Raw genomic sequence first — 19,390 nt, forward strand, 5'->3', positions numbered from 1 at the left:
GTCTCCACCACAAAGCACCCAAACACGAGTAGTTAGTAAGGGAACTGCAGTGCCCAAAGCACGAGGACCACCACTCCGAATCCCAACTCAACGCTTAAAGGAGAAGAAGATTTGTTCTCAGGTCAGGTTCTGTAGCTATGGTTCATAGTCCTTTGCTCTTGCATTACTATATTTACTCATACCAACTATTTTCAAATTTGAAGGATGGAATTGAAACTCCAATGGCGCAACAGGTATGTTTTAAACCTGTTTATTTAACTGGTTTGTTATGGTAACTTGCTCTATGTTGTTTTCAGTTTCAATTGAATAAACAGTTATGTTCTCATGTCATGCACATTACAAGTGTTGTTATTGCTCTATAGTTTCCCACACTTATATTTTGTCTATTCTACTTTGTCTTGAACAAATATTATTTGAACTGTGTCTCTATCTTGATTTGGCAACAAAAACTAGAATGATATAGACCATAAAGTGACCATGGTACATAGATATATGTTTGTTTCATGCTGTTATCCTGTCCACTTTACTACTGAACTCATTTACCAAAATGAGTTTCATATACAACATGGTAAACATGTGTTGTGTCTGCCTGTTTCTCTTTTAGAATGCGGACAAAATATTGGAGAACAGTACTGCGTTATGCAATGGTAAAGGAAGTAATGCATATAAGGTTCAAGATAGTGAGACATCCCTGTTGGTCTCCAAGAAAGCTGATAAAAACTATCTTCACGATAGTGAGAGAACCCAAAAGTCATGTCTTGATGTAGTGTTCGAGTTACTGGCCACTACTGTTGGCACAAGCTCTTCGAACTCGCTGCCTGAATCAGTTCGTCTTCTTGAGTCTCAACTTCAAGTTGAAAGACATCGATTAGATGTGCTGCGACAGGAAGCTGAAGGACTGTGGAAATCCCTGCAGAATTTAGATGCATACTTCCTGGTGCAACAGCAGGCGCTGGAGGATTTAAGCGCCAAGTAAGAGAAAGTTAATAATTTTGCTAAGCATCTTGCCAGCATTATGGGTACCCAGGATATTGTTTCTTGAGCTCTTTTGAAGTGGTTTCAGTTCTGGACTTGTTTTGCTACGACATTTATATGCTGTTGTGTTCCCTATATTTGCACTGGTGGCGAACTTTGATGCCCAATGGATGTAATATGTGTAATAGCCGTGATAGCCTAGCGTAAGTTGCTTGCTTATTTATTTCCTTGTTGTATTGTTTATTTCTTTGCTTGTAGTCAGTGCAGTTCTTTTTCCGCAGTTTGCTAGTGGCCGCAATAACCTATTTTTTAAAACTAGGCCACAATAACCATGGGCTACATATTTACTGTAGTTACCATTTCCCTCCTACGGGCCGTAGAAACAATGGGCCTCTACGTGTCATAGAAACAATGGGCCTTATATGGGTCGTAGACACAACGGGCCTTCTACGGGCCGTATCATCAATGGGCCTTGTACGGGCCGTATGATCGGTTGGGCAAACATGGGCCAATAACAACAGACCACATTATGGCCGTAAATGGGCTAGAGTTGGAATCGTCTGTTCATGGGCCGACCATAATGGGCTGTCGTTAATCATCCGTATTTGATGATGCTATGAAAACGGCCCAACGTATTAACGGGCCACAAACGGGCCGACTGTAACCTCGGGCTGAATTTAGCCCACAAGCAGAAAATGACAGTAATGGGCCGTAAGTACACGAATGTTGGAAATGAGCCCAAGAATAAATGGGCTATGAGAAGGCCGAAAGATAACATGGGCTGGAAACGGCCCATTGGAATAACGGGCCATTAATGGGTATAAAGTGATACACTGTTCATTACGGACCAGTTTCACCACGGGCCGTTAATGGGTATAAAGTGATACACTGTTCATTGCAGGCCAGTTTCACCACGGGCCGTTAATGGGCCAAGAGTTACAAAGGGCCTCATATGGGCCAAAAGACGTCATGGGCCATACATTGGCCAAAAGTGAAAACGGGCTGGAATCATATTGGATGGCCCAGATGACGCTACCGGGCCTAATTCGGATAGGGCATAACGGGCCTTGGGTTAGCAGGCTGTAAATGGGCTATATGCGAACAGGCCGTTAATAGGCTTTCCATGGGCCGGCCCGCCACCTTTTGACCAAGTCAAACGGGCCGGCCTTTTCACAGGAATGGGCCTCTGTTGGGCCGTGCCACGTGTCGACGTATCATAGGCGCCTTCTATCTAATGAGTGGATGACATCTGTCCCAATGATGAGCCGACAAGTGTTTCCTCCAGCCAATGATGATTTTACACATGGAAAATCCCCATTGGTCCGGGCTGTTAACGGGTTATCGGATCCAAAACCCGACCCAATAGCTTAACGGCGTTCCGTTACGGTGGATGCCACGTGTCGGTCACCCTTGACGAAAGCACTTCTGTGACGCGCGATTTATCGTCATGGAAGTGGACACTTCCATGATGATAATTTTGGTAATGTCATGGAACACTTCTACAACAGCACAGGTATGACTATCTTGATTCTGTCATAAAATCACCATGGATGTACATACATCACGGAAGTGTATTTTTTTTATAGTGCGTCGAGATGTTGAGGAAAGAATTAGGGCATAGATCATGGAAATCGATCCCATAATAGTACATGATGCCGCGAACGAATGGGCAGAGGGGAAACCCCAACCTGCGGACAAAGTGAGGGAGGAACACGACCCTCTCGTGGGGTTCTGGGGTAGGAATGATCTATCCCGCCGTCGGAAGACGATGCGCGGTCTTCTTGGCAAGATACCCGACCTCCCAAAGTTCCTTGATATCCTTCTCCTGGACAATGGAGGCCATCCATTTGCCTCCAGCTCCAGCTCCGGACATTTTCGGAATGCTTTAGTGGGCGGAGAAGGCGAATGCTTGGGCGTTGTAGCTCGAGAGGAAGGATAAGCAGAGGAAGGAGAAGGCGTGGGTGAAAGAGGAGGAATCTCATCCCTTCATAAAGGCAGATCATGCGCCTCCCCACATCCCCTAAGACTCGCTTATTCCCCAAGTGCTGTATTAATGGCGCGGTTGGGGGTACCCACACCCGTATTAATGAGAATCCCATGATAAGGGGACATGATCTCTGCTTCGACAAGACGTGCCAATGAAACCGTCTCGTTGTGGCAGGCTGATAAAACGGTTCGAATAGTAACCGGGCCATAGTGTAATGTCACGCTACGAATAAACTGTCAGCAGATTAGATCCGTGAAATATTATACTCTCTATGGTGGTATGTGGAATTTGTTTTTGCAGAGCCGGACACGATTCTTGTGTTCAAGATCTACTTGGAAGTATTTGGAGAAGGAACTCGCCTTGCAATGCCGAAGACAATCTGCGCGCCAGACTCAATCATCATTGAAGCCTGGTTCAGGGGCTACTAAGAGAGTCCTGGATTAAGGGGTCCTCGGACAGCCAGACTATATACTTTGGCCGGACTGTTGGACTATGAAGATACAAGATAGAAGCTTTGTGCCGTGTCCGTATGGGACTCTCCTTTGCATGGAAGGCAAGCTTGGCGATTCGGATATGTAGATTTCCTTCTCTGTAACCGACTCTATGTAACCCTAGCCCCTTCAGTGTCTATATAAACCGGAGGGTTTAGTCCGTAGGACTAAGGAAGAACAATCATAATCATAGGCTAGCTTTTAGGGTTAGCCTCCTCGATCTCGTGGTAGATCAACTCTTGTAATACTCATATCATCAAGATCAATCAAGCAGGAAGTAGGGTATTACCTCCATAGAGAGGGCCCGAACCTGGGTAAACATCGTGTCCCCCGCCTCCTGTTACCATTAGCCTTAGACGCACAGTTCGGGACCCCCTACCCAAGATCCGCCGGTTTTGATACCGACACACATATCTCGTTCTCATGGCACAACGGATGAGACAAGCTATGAGTAAATCCAGCCCTCAAGTTTCCCCGAGGTGGCCCCGCAGGCTGCTCGGTTCGGACCAACACTTAGAGAAGCACTAGCCCGGGGGGGTTTAAAATAAAGATGACCCTCGGGTTAATTACTCCCAAGGGAATGGTTATAGGATGTTAGGCAAATGTAAAATCAAGGTTGGGCCTTGCCAGAGGAGTTTTATTCAAAGAGATCTGTCAAGGGGTTCTCATAAACCCAGCCGCGTAAGGAACGCAAAATCAAAGAAAATAACACCAGTATGACGGAAACTAAGGTGGCAAGAGTGGAACAAAACACCAGGCATAAGGTCGAGCCTTCCACCCTTTACCAAGTATATAGATGCATTACTTAAAATAAGAGATATTGTGATATCCCAACATAAACATGTTCCAAGATGGAGCAATCTTCAACTTCACCTGCAACTAACAACACTATAAGAGGGGCTGAGCAAAAGCGGTAACTTAGCCAAGCAACAGTTTGCTAGGAAGGTGAATTAGAGGCTTGGCATGGCAAAATGGGAGGCATGGTAAACAAGTGATAGGTAACGCAGCATAGCGATAGAATGAAGCAACTAGCAAGCAAAGATAGAAGTGATATCGAGGGTAATGGTCATCTTGCTTGAGGTCCCACAAGGAAGAAGACGAGTCCAAGAAGAAGACAAACGAACGTAGTCGAGCGAATCCTCACAACTCCAGAACAAAACCGAAGCTACCGAGAGAAGCAAACCGGAAAGAATCAAACAACATGGTAAACCAACAAGCATAAGCATGACATGATGCACAAACAAGTATGATGCATGTCCGGTGTAATAAGGCATGGCATGGAAAAGTGCAACAAACAAAACTACAAGTTAAGTGGAGTTCAATATGCAACGAGTTGCGTATTGACAAAACACCACATTCGAGTTATTTAGTTCGCTATTGTTTAGGTACACAACAATATTAAATGTTATTAAACATGGCAAGAGGTGAAACATAATAAAACTACCTATCTAGGCAAGTTTAAATGAGGCCGGAAACAACAAACAACAATTCCGGAAAATCCCCATATCTCATTTAGCAATTTGATGCAAACAACAATTTTAAACATTTTAAATGTTGTTATCATGATGCGGATGACATATACAAGTTTTATGCAATTTTATGAAAATGTTGACATGAGCATGTTATGAAGCATTTGTCACCGTGGTGGAACGAAAGGGGTGCCACGGCAATGACAACGGAAACGGTGCCACGGCAACATTGCGATGATCCGACAACTCGTCAAGATGTTGGTGCAAAATAAAGTGTGGATGTGCAGAACAAGCAAAAGATGGTGGGGTGATCCCGGATATTGGGTTCCCACGGGTCGACAGCATGGCAAACGAGAAGGAACATGCAAGGATCAACTCGGACACACAAACACGGGCATCTCATACAACACACATGCATTTGTCCACGGGTCGCCTTGGCGGATATACCTTCGAAGCATGCGTTTTCGGGGTGGACGGGTTCCATGCGGTGTAGACGGAAGTAGTTCTACAATCGGTCATGTCGGAGCCATGGCGATGGTTGTGGTACATGGTTCGAAGAGGAACTTGAGGATCTAAATCCCTTCGGGGTTGTCATGGTACTTAGGGTCTTCGGACTTGCCGGTCTCGTCAACTCGAAGGGGTACTTGGCATTTTGCAATTCCATATCAAGGGTCGTCATGTAGTCGTTCTCGGCGATGGAGTCGACCTGGACGTATATAGGGCTCTGGGCGTCGTGGTACTTGGCGAGTCCGCGTAGTCGTACATGGGTCGTAAACGTCCAGTGCATCTGTAGAGGTACTTCGAGCTCGATGCGGTACTTGGCAATCCAAAAGAAATGCCCCTGTTCAAGGAGGTCTCGGTCTTGGCGACTTGCACAAGGTGGTAGAACACACGGAGTTACAGCCTCAAGCGACAGCTCGAGAAGCAGCTTGGAGGCGAAGGAACCTTGGCCGAAGCAGGAGGCGGGGCATCTGGCTAAATGTGGTCTAGGCAGCGGCAAACCACGGCCAAGGTGGTGCAATGGACGTAGCCGGTCAGAGCCTTAAGGAGGCTAGCACAAGAGGAGGGGCGCGGGCAGCAAGGCTACAGCAACAGAATAGCCGTGGATGGCAGCAGCGCCATGGGAGGCAGCCGAAGGGAGCAACAACTCAGGCGTCAGGGTGCAGGGCGGAGCAGAAGCGAGGTGGGCTTGCAGAGCAGCAGCGGCGTCGCGCGGGCGCACATGCAGAGGAGGGGGGCCGCCGGTGCGGGCGTCTGGTGGTGGCGACCGTGAGCAGAGGCGACGCAGCAGTGTAGGTGTCCGACGTCGGTGGATTGCTAGCGCGAGCGCGCGGATCCTAGGATGGGGATGACGGATCCGGCGATAGTAAGGCGGTGGTGCGGATTAAGAGGTGCGGTGTGGTGCATATGCAAGGAGGAGGCCAACGAGGTGTTGCACGGTTTTGGCCTCGGGAGGGCCATGGCACTGTGCAGGCAGGAGGACGATGCGTTTGCCTGTTCGCGCGCAAGGAAGGAACACATGCAGAGGAGAGGAAGAAGGCACCACGGCCATCGTAGGCAGAGGTGATGCGCGATGGCTGGAGGCCGGGGTCGATGGACGAAGCAGCAGTGGGCAACGGTGGGCATGGGAGGCGCCCTTGTGTGCGCCCGTGGCATCGAGCACGGACGAGAGGCAAGGCCGTGATGAAGCAGCAGACGGGGTCCTGTGACGTGCGGCTCTGGCCGCTCGATGTAGTGGCGCGGCGGGGACCGATGCAGGTCGGCGGGATCGGACGAAGGAGCACGAGCAGGAGGGGATCAGGATGAGAGCGCGGCGCTGCCCTCTCTCTGTGGCAGCGTCTGGAGGAAGGAGGGGATTGATACGTCTGCAACGTATCTACTTTTCCAAACACTTTTGCCCTTGTTTTGGACTCTAACTTGCATGATTTGAATGAAACTAACCCGGACTGATGCTGTTTTCAGCAGTACTGCCATGGTGTTATTTTTGTGCAGAAATAAAAGTTCTCGGAATGTCCTGGAAATCCACAGAGATAACTTTTGGAAAATATAAAAAATATTGGCGAAAGAATCAAGGCCAGGGGGGCCACACCCTGTCCACGAGGGTGGGGGCGTGCCCCCTCCCCTGGGCGCGCCCCCCTATCTCGTGGGCCCCCTAATGCTCCACCGACCTCAACTCCAACTCTATATATTCCGTTTCACGGAGAAAAAAATCAGAGAGAAAGTTTCATCGTGTTTTACGATATGGAGCCGCCGCCAAGCCCTAATCTCTCTCGGGAGGGCTGATCTGGAGTCCATTCGGGGCTCCGAAGAGGGGGATTCATCATTGTCATCATCATCAACCATCCTCCATCACCAATTTCATGATGCTCACCGTCGTGCGTCAGTAATTCCATCGTAGACTTGCTGGACGGTGATGGGTTGGATGAGATTTACCATGTAATCAAGTTAGTTTTGTTAGGGTTTGATCCCCAGTATCCACTATGTTCTGAGATTGATGTTGCTATGACTTTGCAACGCTTAAGGCTATTCACTAGGGCCCGAGTGCCATGATTTCAGATCTGAACCTATTATGTTTCCATGAATATATGTGAGTGCTTGATCCTGTTTTGCAAGTCTATAGTCACCTATTATGTGTTATGATCAGACAACCCCGAAGTGACAATAATCGGGATACTTCTCGGTGATGACCATAGTTTAAGGAGTTCATGTATTCACTATGTGTTAATGCTTTGGTCCGGTACTCTATTAAAATGAGGCCTTAATATCCCTTAGTTTCCATAAGGACCCCGCTGCCACGGGAGGGTAGGACAAAAGATGTCATGCAAGTTCTTTTCCATAAGCACGTATGACTATATTCGGAATACATGCCTACATTACATTGATGAACTGGAGCTAGTTCTGTGTCACCCTATGTTATAACTATTACATGATGAATTGCATCCGACATAATTATCCATCACTGATCCAATGCCTACGAGCTTTTCACATATTGTGCTTTGCTTATTTACTTTACCGTTGCTACTGTTACAATTACTATAGAACTGCTATCGTTACTTTTGCCACTGTTACCATTACTATCATACTACTTTGCTACTAAATACTTTCCTGCAGATACTAAGTTATCCAGGTGTGGTTGAATTGGGAACTCAACTGCTAATACTTGAGAATATTCTTTGGCTCCCCTTGTGTCGAATCAATAAATTTGGGTTGAATACTCTATGCTCGAAAACTGTTGCGATCCCCTATACTTGTGGGTTATCAAGACTATTTTCTGGCGGCGTTCCCGAGGAGCATAGCTCTATTCTTTGAGTCACTTGGGATTTATATCTGCTGATCACTATGAGGAACTTGAAAGACGAAAGAACTAAGATTTTTCCCTCAACTACGAGGGGAGGTAAGGAATTGCCATCTAGCTCTGCACTAGACTCTCCTTCCGTTTTGAGTAAGCTTGTGACACCTAAACCTGCTACTACTATTAATTCTGATATGTCGCATGTTATTGATGATGCCACTTCTGCTATGCATGATACTTGTGATGAAACTACTTCTATGCTTGATACTACTGTGCCACTGGGTGAATTTGTTGATGAACAACTTGCTAGGGCTAGGGAGAATGAAATTATTGAAACTGATAATATTGATGATAGTGATGATGAAGGTTCTCCCCCTAAATATGAATTGCCTGTTGTTCCTGAGGGTTATGTTATGTATGAAGAAACTGCTAGAGATTTTCTTGCTTGCAATGATAGATCAGATCTTAAGAAATTATTAGCTAAGCTGAAACAAAAGACTCTAAATGCTAGAATGAAACATGACCCTGCTTTTGCTACTTCACCTATCTTTGTTACTGATAAGGATTATGAATTCTGTGTTGATCCTGAGATTATTACTTTAGTTGAATCTGATCCTTTCTATGGAACTGAATCTGAAACTGTAGTGGCACATCTTACTAAGTTAAATGATATAGTCACCCTGTTTACTAATGATGAGAAATCTCGCTATTACTATATCCTTAAAATATTTCCACTCTCATTAAAGGGTGATGCTAAGACATGGTTTAATTCTCTTGATCCTGGTTGTGTGTGTAGTCCCCAGGATATGATTTACTACTTCTCTACTAAATATTTCCCTTCTCATAAGAAACAAGCTGCCTTGAGGGAAATATATATTTTTTTGCAAATCGAAGAAGGGAGTCTCCCACAAGCTTGGGGAGGCTTCCCCGATTACTTAATGCTTTGCCTGATCATCCTCTTAAGAAAAATGAAATACTTTATATCTTTTATAATGGACTAACCGATGCTTCCAAGGGCCACTTGGATAGTTGTGCTGGTTGGGTTTTCAGGGAAAGAACATTCGACCAAGCTGAATTGTTATTGAATAATATGTTGACTAATGAAAATAATTGGACTCTTCCTGAGCCAATTCCTGAGCCAACTCCTGAGCCTATTCCTAAACCAACTCCGAAGAAGAGGGGTGTTCTATTTGTCAGTCCTGAAGATATGCAAGCGGCAAAGAAATCAATGAAAGAAAAAATGCATTAAAGCTGAAGATGTTAAGAATTTATCTCCTATTGAAGAAATACATGGTCTTAATATACCGCCTGTTGAAGAAACACATTCTCTTGATAACCCGACACAGGTAGTGAAGGTAAATTCTCTCTATAGATATGATAAAGTTGAAATCCCGTCTACTAAATTTCATAGCCAATGTTTGGATGAATTTGATGACTTTATGGCTAGGCAAGAAAGTTTTAATGCTTCTGTTGGTACAGAATTAGAGAATAATGCTTTCATGATAGGACGCTTGAGTGATTATATGGTTAGAGTTAAAGGTGAACTTAAACTCGTTAGCAAATATGCATCTATGGTTACCACTCAAGCAGAGCAAGTACTGAAAGCTCAAAGTGATTTGCTCGATGAATTAAATAATAAACATGATTTTGCTGTTAGAGTGGCTACTAGAACTAGTAAAATGACTCAGGAACCTTTGTATCCTGAAGGCCACCCTAGATGCTCCTAGTTCTTCTAAAAAGAAAAACAAAAATGATAGGACTTTGCATGCTTCTAGTTAATCTAATGTAGAAACACCTGAGAATCCTAATGATACTTCTATCTCTGATGCTGAAACACAATCTGGAGATGAACATGAACCTAATGATAATGCTAATAATGATGTTCATGTAGATGTCAACCTAGCAACAACAACGATATAGAAATTGAACCTGTTGTTGATCTTGATAACACACAATCAAGAAATCAACGTTATGATAAGAGAGATTTTGTTGCTAGGAATCATGGTAGGGAAAGAGAACCAGGGGTTCAGAAACCCATGCCTTTTCCTCCTAAACCATCCAAGAAAAAGGATGATGAGGACTTTGAGCGCTTTGCTGAAATGATTAGACCTATTTTCTTACGCATGCGCTTAACTGATATGCTTAAAACAAACCCTTATGCTAAATACATGAAAGATATCATTACAAATAAAAGAAAAACCTGAAGATGAAATCTCCACCATGCTTGCTAACTATACTTTTAAGGGTGGAATACCTAAGAAACTTGGTGATCCCGGAGTACCCACTATACCATGCTCCATCAAAAGAAATTATGTTAAAACTGCCTTATGTGATTTAGGAGCCAGTGTTAGTGTTATGCCTCTTTCCTTATACCATAGACTTGAATTAAGTAAGTTGACACCTACTAAGATATCTTTGCAAATGGTTGACAAATCAACTGCTATACCTGTCGGCATTTGTGAGGACGTGCATGTTGTTGTTGCGAGTGTTACTATCTTAACAGACTTTGTCATTCTTGATATCCCTGAGGACGACAGTATGTCGATTATCCTTGGAAGACCCTTTTTAAATATTGCAGGTGCTATTATTGATTGCAACAAAGGCAATGTCACCTTTCATGTTAATGGTAATGAGCATACGGTACACTTTCCGAGGAAACAACCTCAAGTTCACACCATAAACTCTATTGGGAAAATTCCATCAATAATTATTGGAGGTTTTGAATTTCCTCTTCCTACTGCAAAGAAAAAGTATGATATTCTTATTATTGGGGATGTTCATATCCCCGTTGAGGTAACCTAGTGTCACTTTGAAATTTCTCTGGTTTCATGTGATTCGGAATGAGTTTGTTAACAAGACTTGATCAACCTTGTTAGTGGATTCCTTTTGATGATCATGAGATGGATGAAACTAGAAGGCACCACCTTCTGTACCCTTCTTTTACTTCCTGTTACTTAGAATAAATAAAGTAGAAATAGTATATTTTGTCTGTTTTCTAAATTATCTATGCAATAAAAAATATCCCGAAAATAAAAGTTCTCCATATGCCATGCCAATTTAATATGATTTTTCTGGAATATTTGAGAATATTTGGCACTCAGAACACAGCAGCGGGAGCAAGCACCTGGCCACGAGGGTCCAGGACGCGCCCACCCCTACAGGGTGCACCCCCTGCCTCGTGGGCCCACGATGGATCCCCTCCACTTATTCCTGCACCCACACACTCCATCTTCCTCCCAAAAAAATCCCCATCCAGCTCAAGCACGAGTTCTAGCTCATTTTGCTGCGATTTTCGATCTCCTTGCTCAAAGCTCCATTTACAAAACTGCTTTGGGAGATTGTTGCTTGGTATGTGACTTCTCCAATGATCCAATTAGTTTTTGTTCTAGTGTTTTTTTCATTGCAAATTCTTGCTGCCTTGGTGACCCTGTTCTTGAGCTTGCATGTTAAATTTATGAGGTCCCAAGTAATTCTAATGCATGATAGAGGCTCTAGGCACTTGTGGGAGTAGTTGCTATCAATTTCATTAAGTTTGTTTTACTTCTATTTTGAGTCACTAAAAATTTCAGAAAATTTTCAGAGGAAGAAGTATGTTCAGGAAAATGTACCAAAGGTTGTTCTTCAAGGAAGAAAGGACCCCGGCTCGCGATACATGAGCTGGACGACAAACCACCAAGGGAAGCTGATGTGCGGCCTTGTGAATGGTCGTTAGAGCAGTTTATGGTCGCAGCAGGCATCAAGGATGAATTCGATGAATATGTGCGTAATGCTGACCTTGAGGAATTCATGCAAGATAAGTGCCCTCAATACCGATATTTAACTGATTCATTTGTGAGAAGGTTTAAATTTACATCCTCGCGCAATTCTCAAAGTGTCCTGTTTGATATTTATGATAAATCATATACCATGGACCTAGAAGATTTTACTACTGCTTGCAAACTCCCGCAATGGGGAAGTGTTAATGAACCCAGTAAATCTGAATATAAATACTTTCTTGCGAGTATCACTGTGGGAGAATCTGGAGAAATAGCACAAGCTACCATAGGGAGCATTCATTTTCCTGCTATACATTATTTTGCTCTCTTCATTGGTAGATGCATTAATGTTAAAGATGAAGCATGTCACATATGTGTTCCTGATCTTTATGTTCTCAAGAGTGCTGTATTAGGTGATAAACAATACAACTTGGGGGCAATTGTTGCACGTAGGCTGCATCATAATGGATTAGCTGGAGACTTTTTTGGAGGGATTTATGCAACTCGTTTGGCTAATTATCTTGATATACCTATACATGAAAATGTTACAGAGTTGCTTCCTGCTTATTTATATTATAATGCAATGGTTAGTAATCATTTTCTTGAGAGCAATGAACAATTCCTCCAATGTCGACTAATCTTTGACAGATGTCGTGCTGTCCATATTACTCTCCCTGCTCCTAACCTTTTTGATTATCAGGCAAAAAGAAGATATGTTATAACCAGGGAGGAGGCAAACGTGTACGAGAGGAGGGCGGAAGCAACCCGCCGTCAGGCTGTAGCTCAGGAGGCAATGTCTACTGCATCTCAGCACGACCCCAGTTACAACTACGGATATCAGCCAGGCTACCCATGGCCATAGACCAACTTAGGCCAAAAGCCTAAGCTTGGGGGAGTACGTATTCCTCACCGACTTTACATTCATGTTCACACACTCATTCTAGTGTTGGTGCTCATACTCTTTTATTGTACTATCCATGCTAGTTTAATTTCTTTTTTCTGCTTTCTTCTTGTGTGTTAGATAAAACCTTAAGAAAACCCAAAAAAATTAGTTAGTTTAATTTCCATGCTTCTAGTAGTAATTAAAAATAAAACACAAAAATATTTCTCGTTCTTCTTTTGCCTATTGGGAGCTTTCCCGTGTAAATAGTTTTATTTATTTTCTTTCTTTTGGGGGTCAAGAGTAGAAGACCATAATGAAAATGCTTAGTGGCTCTCATATGCATGATTGTTGATTTAACCAAGAGCCCATATTATCTTATCTTCTCTCTTGAGTTGAATGCTAGCAGATTCCAGCTTAGTCCAATGCACGTGCACTATTATTATTATACACATCGTTCAGTCGTGCAAGTGAAAGGAAATAATGACGATATAGATGGACTGATTGAGATGAGAGAAGGTGGTATGAACTTCACCTCTCTCGTTTTTGTAAATATGATGAGTTCATCGTTCCTGATTCAGCCTATTATGAATAAACATGTTTGCAATGACAATTAGAGATTATAGTTGCTTATGTCATGCTTAAGTAGCTAGGATCTTATAATGGTTTACCTTGCGTGCCAACATGCTATTAAAATGGTTGTGATGTGGTATGATAGGGTGGTATCCTCCTTTAAATGAACTGAGTGACTCGATTTGGCACATGTTCACGCATGTAGTTGAAACAAAAAATCAACATAGCCTTCATAATATTTATGTTAATGGTGGATTATATCCTACTCATGCTTGCACTCGGTGTTGATTAATTTTAATGCATGTTCATGACTGTTGTCGTTCTCTCAGTTGGTCGCTTCATAGTCTTGTGCTAGCCTTCACTTGTACTAAGCGGGAATACTGCTTGTGCATACAAACTCCATAAACTCCAAAGTTATTCCATATGAGTCCACCATACCTTCCTATATGCAGTATTTACCTGCCGTTCCAAGTAAATTTGTCTGTGCGAAACTCCAAACCTTCAAATGAAATTCTGTTTTGTATGCTCGAGCAGCTCATGTACCAACTAGGGTTGTCTGTATCTTCCATGCTAGGTGGGTTGTTCTCAAGAGGAGCGGACTCCGCTCCTCATTCACGAGAAAATGGCTGGTAACCGGGATGCCCAGTCCCATGATCAAAAAGATCAAAGCAAATCAAAATAATTAAACATGTAGCGACCAGACATAAAACAGTCTGATCTCTGTGCATCAGTGTCATCCCTGGATCGGTAATGCTGACATGCACAGTACTTGAAGGATTTATAACAGAGTAGCAATCACACACTTATTACATCGAATGTCTCAAAAGAGAACTTATTACAATAATATGGCTTAAGGCCATCTAAAAACAATAACAGTGGAAGGCTTGGAAGATAAAGTGAGTCCATTAACTCCAACGGCATAGCTGAGTTAAAGATCACGACCTAAGGCACCTTACTCGTCGCCTAAAAAGTCTGTAACATGAACGTTGCACCCTGAAAACGGGTCAGCACATGGAATATGCTGGCAATGTAACACATAAAGAGTAATGAACAGATGATTGCTATCACAACATGCAATATGGTTGGTGGAAAGCTCTATGGTTATAGTTTTGCATAAAGCCAATTTCTCCCTACAACAAAGTAATAAATTTTATTTAACTATCATGGTGGTTGTTAAACATTAAGAAGGTTCACCCAACTCAATCCCAATAAAGTATCATCATTAAACCCAATCAGTATTATTAAGTAACATGATGAGATCCATATGATAATCCAAGAACCAGATACTCAAGATGTCCATAACCGGGACATGGCTAACCATGATTAGTTTGTACACTCTCCAGAGGTTTGCGCACTTTTACCCACAAGACTCGATCTCCTCCATTGGATTTCTCGCACTACATGGTGTTTGAGAAATGGATGACCGAGACACAGTCTTTCAGAAGCGTTAGCACCTTATGATGGGTAGACAGTTACACCTACTATCCCCTACATTTGCTAGTCTACCACTGTAAGAGTTCACATGACTTAATCAACTATGCTAGAGCCCATAATAGCTTGTGGCTGCACATGGAAGTTTTTTGCATGAATAATCTTATGATCCCTTTGAGCCTGGGTGGCGGTCCATAGGAGAATCACACGGTAACCCCGGGATTTCCAAAAAAACAGGCAACACTGGTTCCCCAGGTGCCTCAATCCACCCAGATGTGTATTTAAGTTGCCACCTTAAGTTAACCAATAATTATCAATACTCACATCTATCATGGATACACTCACCCAATCCACGTCTATTAGCATAGCATAGCAATATAAGTAGTACGTAGAAGTAACTCCCAAATGTTTGATAATAAACAGGTGAATAGGTACTACCTCGTCTACTTCCCAAAACCCACATATTAATCAGATCCTAGTCATGCAATGTTTGATGGATTGACGTAATGCAATAAATTTGGGTAGTAAAGAGGTATGATCAAAGTGTTACTTGCCTTGCTGATGATCTACAAAACCTAGAGACTCGTAGTAGCACGCTTCGCACTTTGGGTACTCTATCGCAAACAAACAAGCATACAATAAGCAATCAATCTAAAGCATGGGTAAAACTCAAATAAGAGATCTAACCAGAAAGTTCAACTTAAGAACTCTGGTTTGCAAAAAGAATCAAATCAAACGAAGCAACGAAACTCAAACTGCGAAAGAAACAAGATCCGATTACTAATCTGGGCTTAGGTCAACTTTTACAATACCAAAATCTTGTTCAAATTGGCTAAACAGAAAGAGGGCTTCGAGACAAAACTCTAGGCGCTTGAATCGCCTGATTCCAATAAACGAGCGAAAAGATAAACTAAATCTAAGATTCGGGCTGAAATCACGATCGAAAATAATCGCGGAAAACCCTGGAAAAAGAAAATGGACGAACAGGCTAACGAATGAACGTTCGTTGTCTCCGGCTAAACGGTGAAAACCGTTCATTAAAACAAACGAACTATCGAACGCTCGCTAAATAACTAAACCGAAAAAAACTAAACCGATCTAAAAAAACCTAGGATTTTCTTAAAAACCTGAAACGGTTTTCTCAAAGAAAAAACGGCGGCGGCGGCTTCTACCTCGGCGGGGCTCCGGCGGCTCCCGGTGGGTTCCGGTGGCGGCGAGTGGCTCGGTGGTGGCGGGTGGCTAGAGGCAGGCGGCAGCGGAGGCGCTAGGCGGCGGCAGCGGCGTGTAGCGGCACGAGGCGGCGGGGTTGGCGGCTGGGGCGGGGCTCGGGTGGTGGTGGAGGGCGGCGGCGGCGGCTATTTTAGAGGGGGGGTCGGCTTCTGATAAAAAAGAATTTTTGATGCGGAGTGATACTTTGGCATAATTTCAATGTAAATCTTCTTAATTGTAGTATGAATATTCAGATCCGAAAGATTCAAGACAAAAGTTCATATTGACATAAAAGTAATAATACTTCAAGCATACTAATCAAAGAAATCATGTCTTCTCAAAATAGCATGGCTAAAGAAAGTTATCCCTACAAAATCATATAGTCTGGCTGTTGCTCTATCTTCATCACACAAAGTATTTAATCATGCACAACCCCGATGACAATGCTCTAATAATAATGATCATCACACTTTTATTTTTCTTACAACTCAACAATTACAACTCGATACTTAGAACAAAATATGACTCTATATGAATGCCTCCGGCGGTGTACCGGGATATGCAATGAATCAAGAGCGACATGTATGAAAATTATGAGGGTGGCCTTGCCACAAATACAATGTCAACTACATGTTCATGCAAAAAGAAATATGACAAAAGTAATGTGTGTCATATGAACGGAACGGTGGAAAGTTGCATGGCAATATATCTCGGAATGGCTATGGAAATGCCATGATAGGTAGGTATGGTGGCTGTTTTGAGGAAGGTATATGGTGGGTTTATGATACCGGCAAAAAATGCGCGGTATTAGAGAGGCTAGCAATGGTGGAAGGGTGAAAGGGTGTGTATAATCCATGGACTCGACATTAATCAGAAGAACTCATCCACTTGTTGCAAAAATTTAGAAGTCATCAAAAACCAAAGCACTATGCGCATGCTCCTAGGGGGATAGATTGATAGGAAAAGACCATTGCTCGTCCCCGACCGCCACTCATAAGGAAGACAATCAATAAATAAAATTGTGTTCCAACTTCGTCACAAAGCGGTTCAACATACGTGCATGCTACGGGAATCACAAACTTCAACACAAGCATTCTTTAAATTCATAATCACCCAACTAGCATTACTTTGATATTATCACCTCCATATCTCAAAACAATTATCAAGCATCAAACTTATCTTAGCATTCAACATACTCAAAAGAAATTTCACATATCCTGAATACCAAGTATATTAATATTAAGCAAATTACCATACTATTAACGACTCTCAAAATAATCTAAGTGAAGCATGAGAGATCAATAGTTTCTTTAAAACAAATCCACCACCATGCTCTAAAAGATCTAAGTGAAGTACTAGAGCAAAAATTATCACGCTCAAAAGATATAAGTGAAGCACTATGAGCAAAACTATCAAGCTCAAAAGATATAAGTGAAGCATATAGAGTATTCTAGCAAATTCCAATTTGTGTATGGCTCTCTCAAAAGGTGTGTACAGCAAGGATGATTGTGGTAAACCAACGAGCAAAGACGCAAATAATACAAGACGCTCCAAGCAAAACACATAACATGTGGTGAATAAAAATATAGCTCCAAGTAAATTACCGATGGAAGTAGACGAAAGAGGGGATGCCTTCCGGGGCATCCCCAAGCTTTGACTTTTTGGTGTCCTTGGATTGTATTGGGGGTGCCATGGGCATCCCCAAGCTTAGGCTCTTGCCACTCCTTGTTCCATAATCCATCAAAAGAATTCACCCAAAACTTGAAACCTTCACAACACAAAACTCAATAGAAATCTCGTGAGCTCCGTTAGAGAAAGAAAACAAAAGACTACTTCAAGGTACTGTAATGAACTCATTCTTTATTTATATTGGTGTTAAACCTACTGTATTCCAACTTCTCTCTAGATTATAAACTATTTTACTAGCCATAGATTCATCAAAATAAGCAAACAACACACGCAAAACAGAATCTGTCAAAAACAGAACAGTCTGTAGAAATCTGTAACTAACGCAAACTTCTGGAACTTGAACAATTCTACCAAAATAGGACATACTGGACAATTTGTCTATTGATCAGCAGAAAAAATAATCAATGCAAAAGCACGTTTCTGTGATTTATTGAATTTTTTTCTCGTGAGCGCAAAGTTTCTGTTTTTCAGCAGAATCAAATCAACTATCATCATAGCTTATCCTATAGGTTCTACTTGGCACAAACACTAATTAAAACATAAAATCACATCCAAACAGAGGCTAGATGGATTATTTATTCCTAAACAGGATCAAAAACAAAAAACAAAAAATAAAATTGGGTTGCCTCCCAACAAGCGCTATCATTTAACGCCCCTAGCTAGGCATTGATATTTCAATGATGCTCACAAGAAAGACAAGAATTGAAGCACAAAGAGAGCATCATAAAACACGTGATAAACACATCTAAGTGTAACATACTTCCTATGCATAGGCATTTTATAGGCAAACAAATTATCAAGGCAAGCAAAACTAGCATATGCAAGGAGGCGGAAAGAAACAATAGCAATCTCAACATAACGAGAGGTAATTTATTATCATGAAAATTTCTACGACCATATTTTCCTCTCTCATAATAATTACATGTGGTATCATAAGCAAATTCAACAAAATATCTATCACATAAAATATTTTCAACACGATCCACATGCATGCAAAGTTGAAACTCTTCCGAAATAGTGGGATTAACATTAACTAAAGTCATGACCTCTCCAAACCCACTTTTATCAAAAATTTCATAAGATTGAATATGCTCCAAATATGTGGGATCGAGAGTTGATACTCTTCCAAACCCACTTTCAATATTATTGCAAACAATATTATCAATCTCATATTCATCATGGGGATTAAATAAATTTTCAAGATCATAAGAAGAATCACCCCAATCATGATCATTGCAAAAAGTAGTAGACATAGCAAAACTAGCATCCCCAAGCTTAGGGTTTTGCATATTATTAGCACAATTGACATCAAGAGAATTTATAGTAAAACCATTTAAATCATGCTTTTCGTTGAGGGAGCTATCAAGCATGGGCGCAATAGCAACGATCTCATTTTTAACATAAGGAACCATAGCAAATTCGTCTTCATAAATATTGGCTTCATGGCCACAAGAATAGCAAGCATCATGTTCATCAAGGGATATTTCAATCAAATCACTGGAATCATCATTATCTATAGATTCATGCATATCATTATTTTCTTCCAAAGCAATGGTCGTTCTTTCAATAAATTCTTGGACATAGACATTATGAGCAAGATTTTCATTGCAATATTTAAGTATGACGCAATTTTCAGATT

Source organism: Triticum dicoccoides, chromosome 3B, assembly GCF_002162155.2.
Source record: "Triticum dicoccoides isolate Atlit2015 ecotype Zavitan chromosome 3B, WEW_v2.0, whole genome shotgun sequence".
NCBI classification, from domain to species: domain Eukaryota; kingdom Viridiplantae; phylum Streptophyta; class Magnoliopsida; order Poales; family Poaceae; genus Triticum; species Triticum dicoccoides.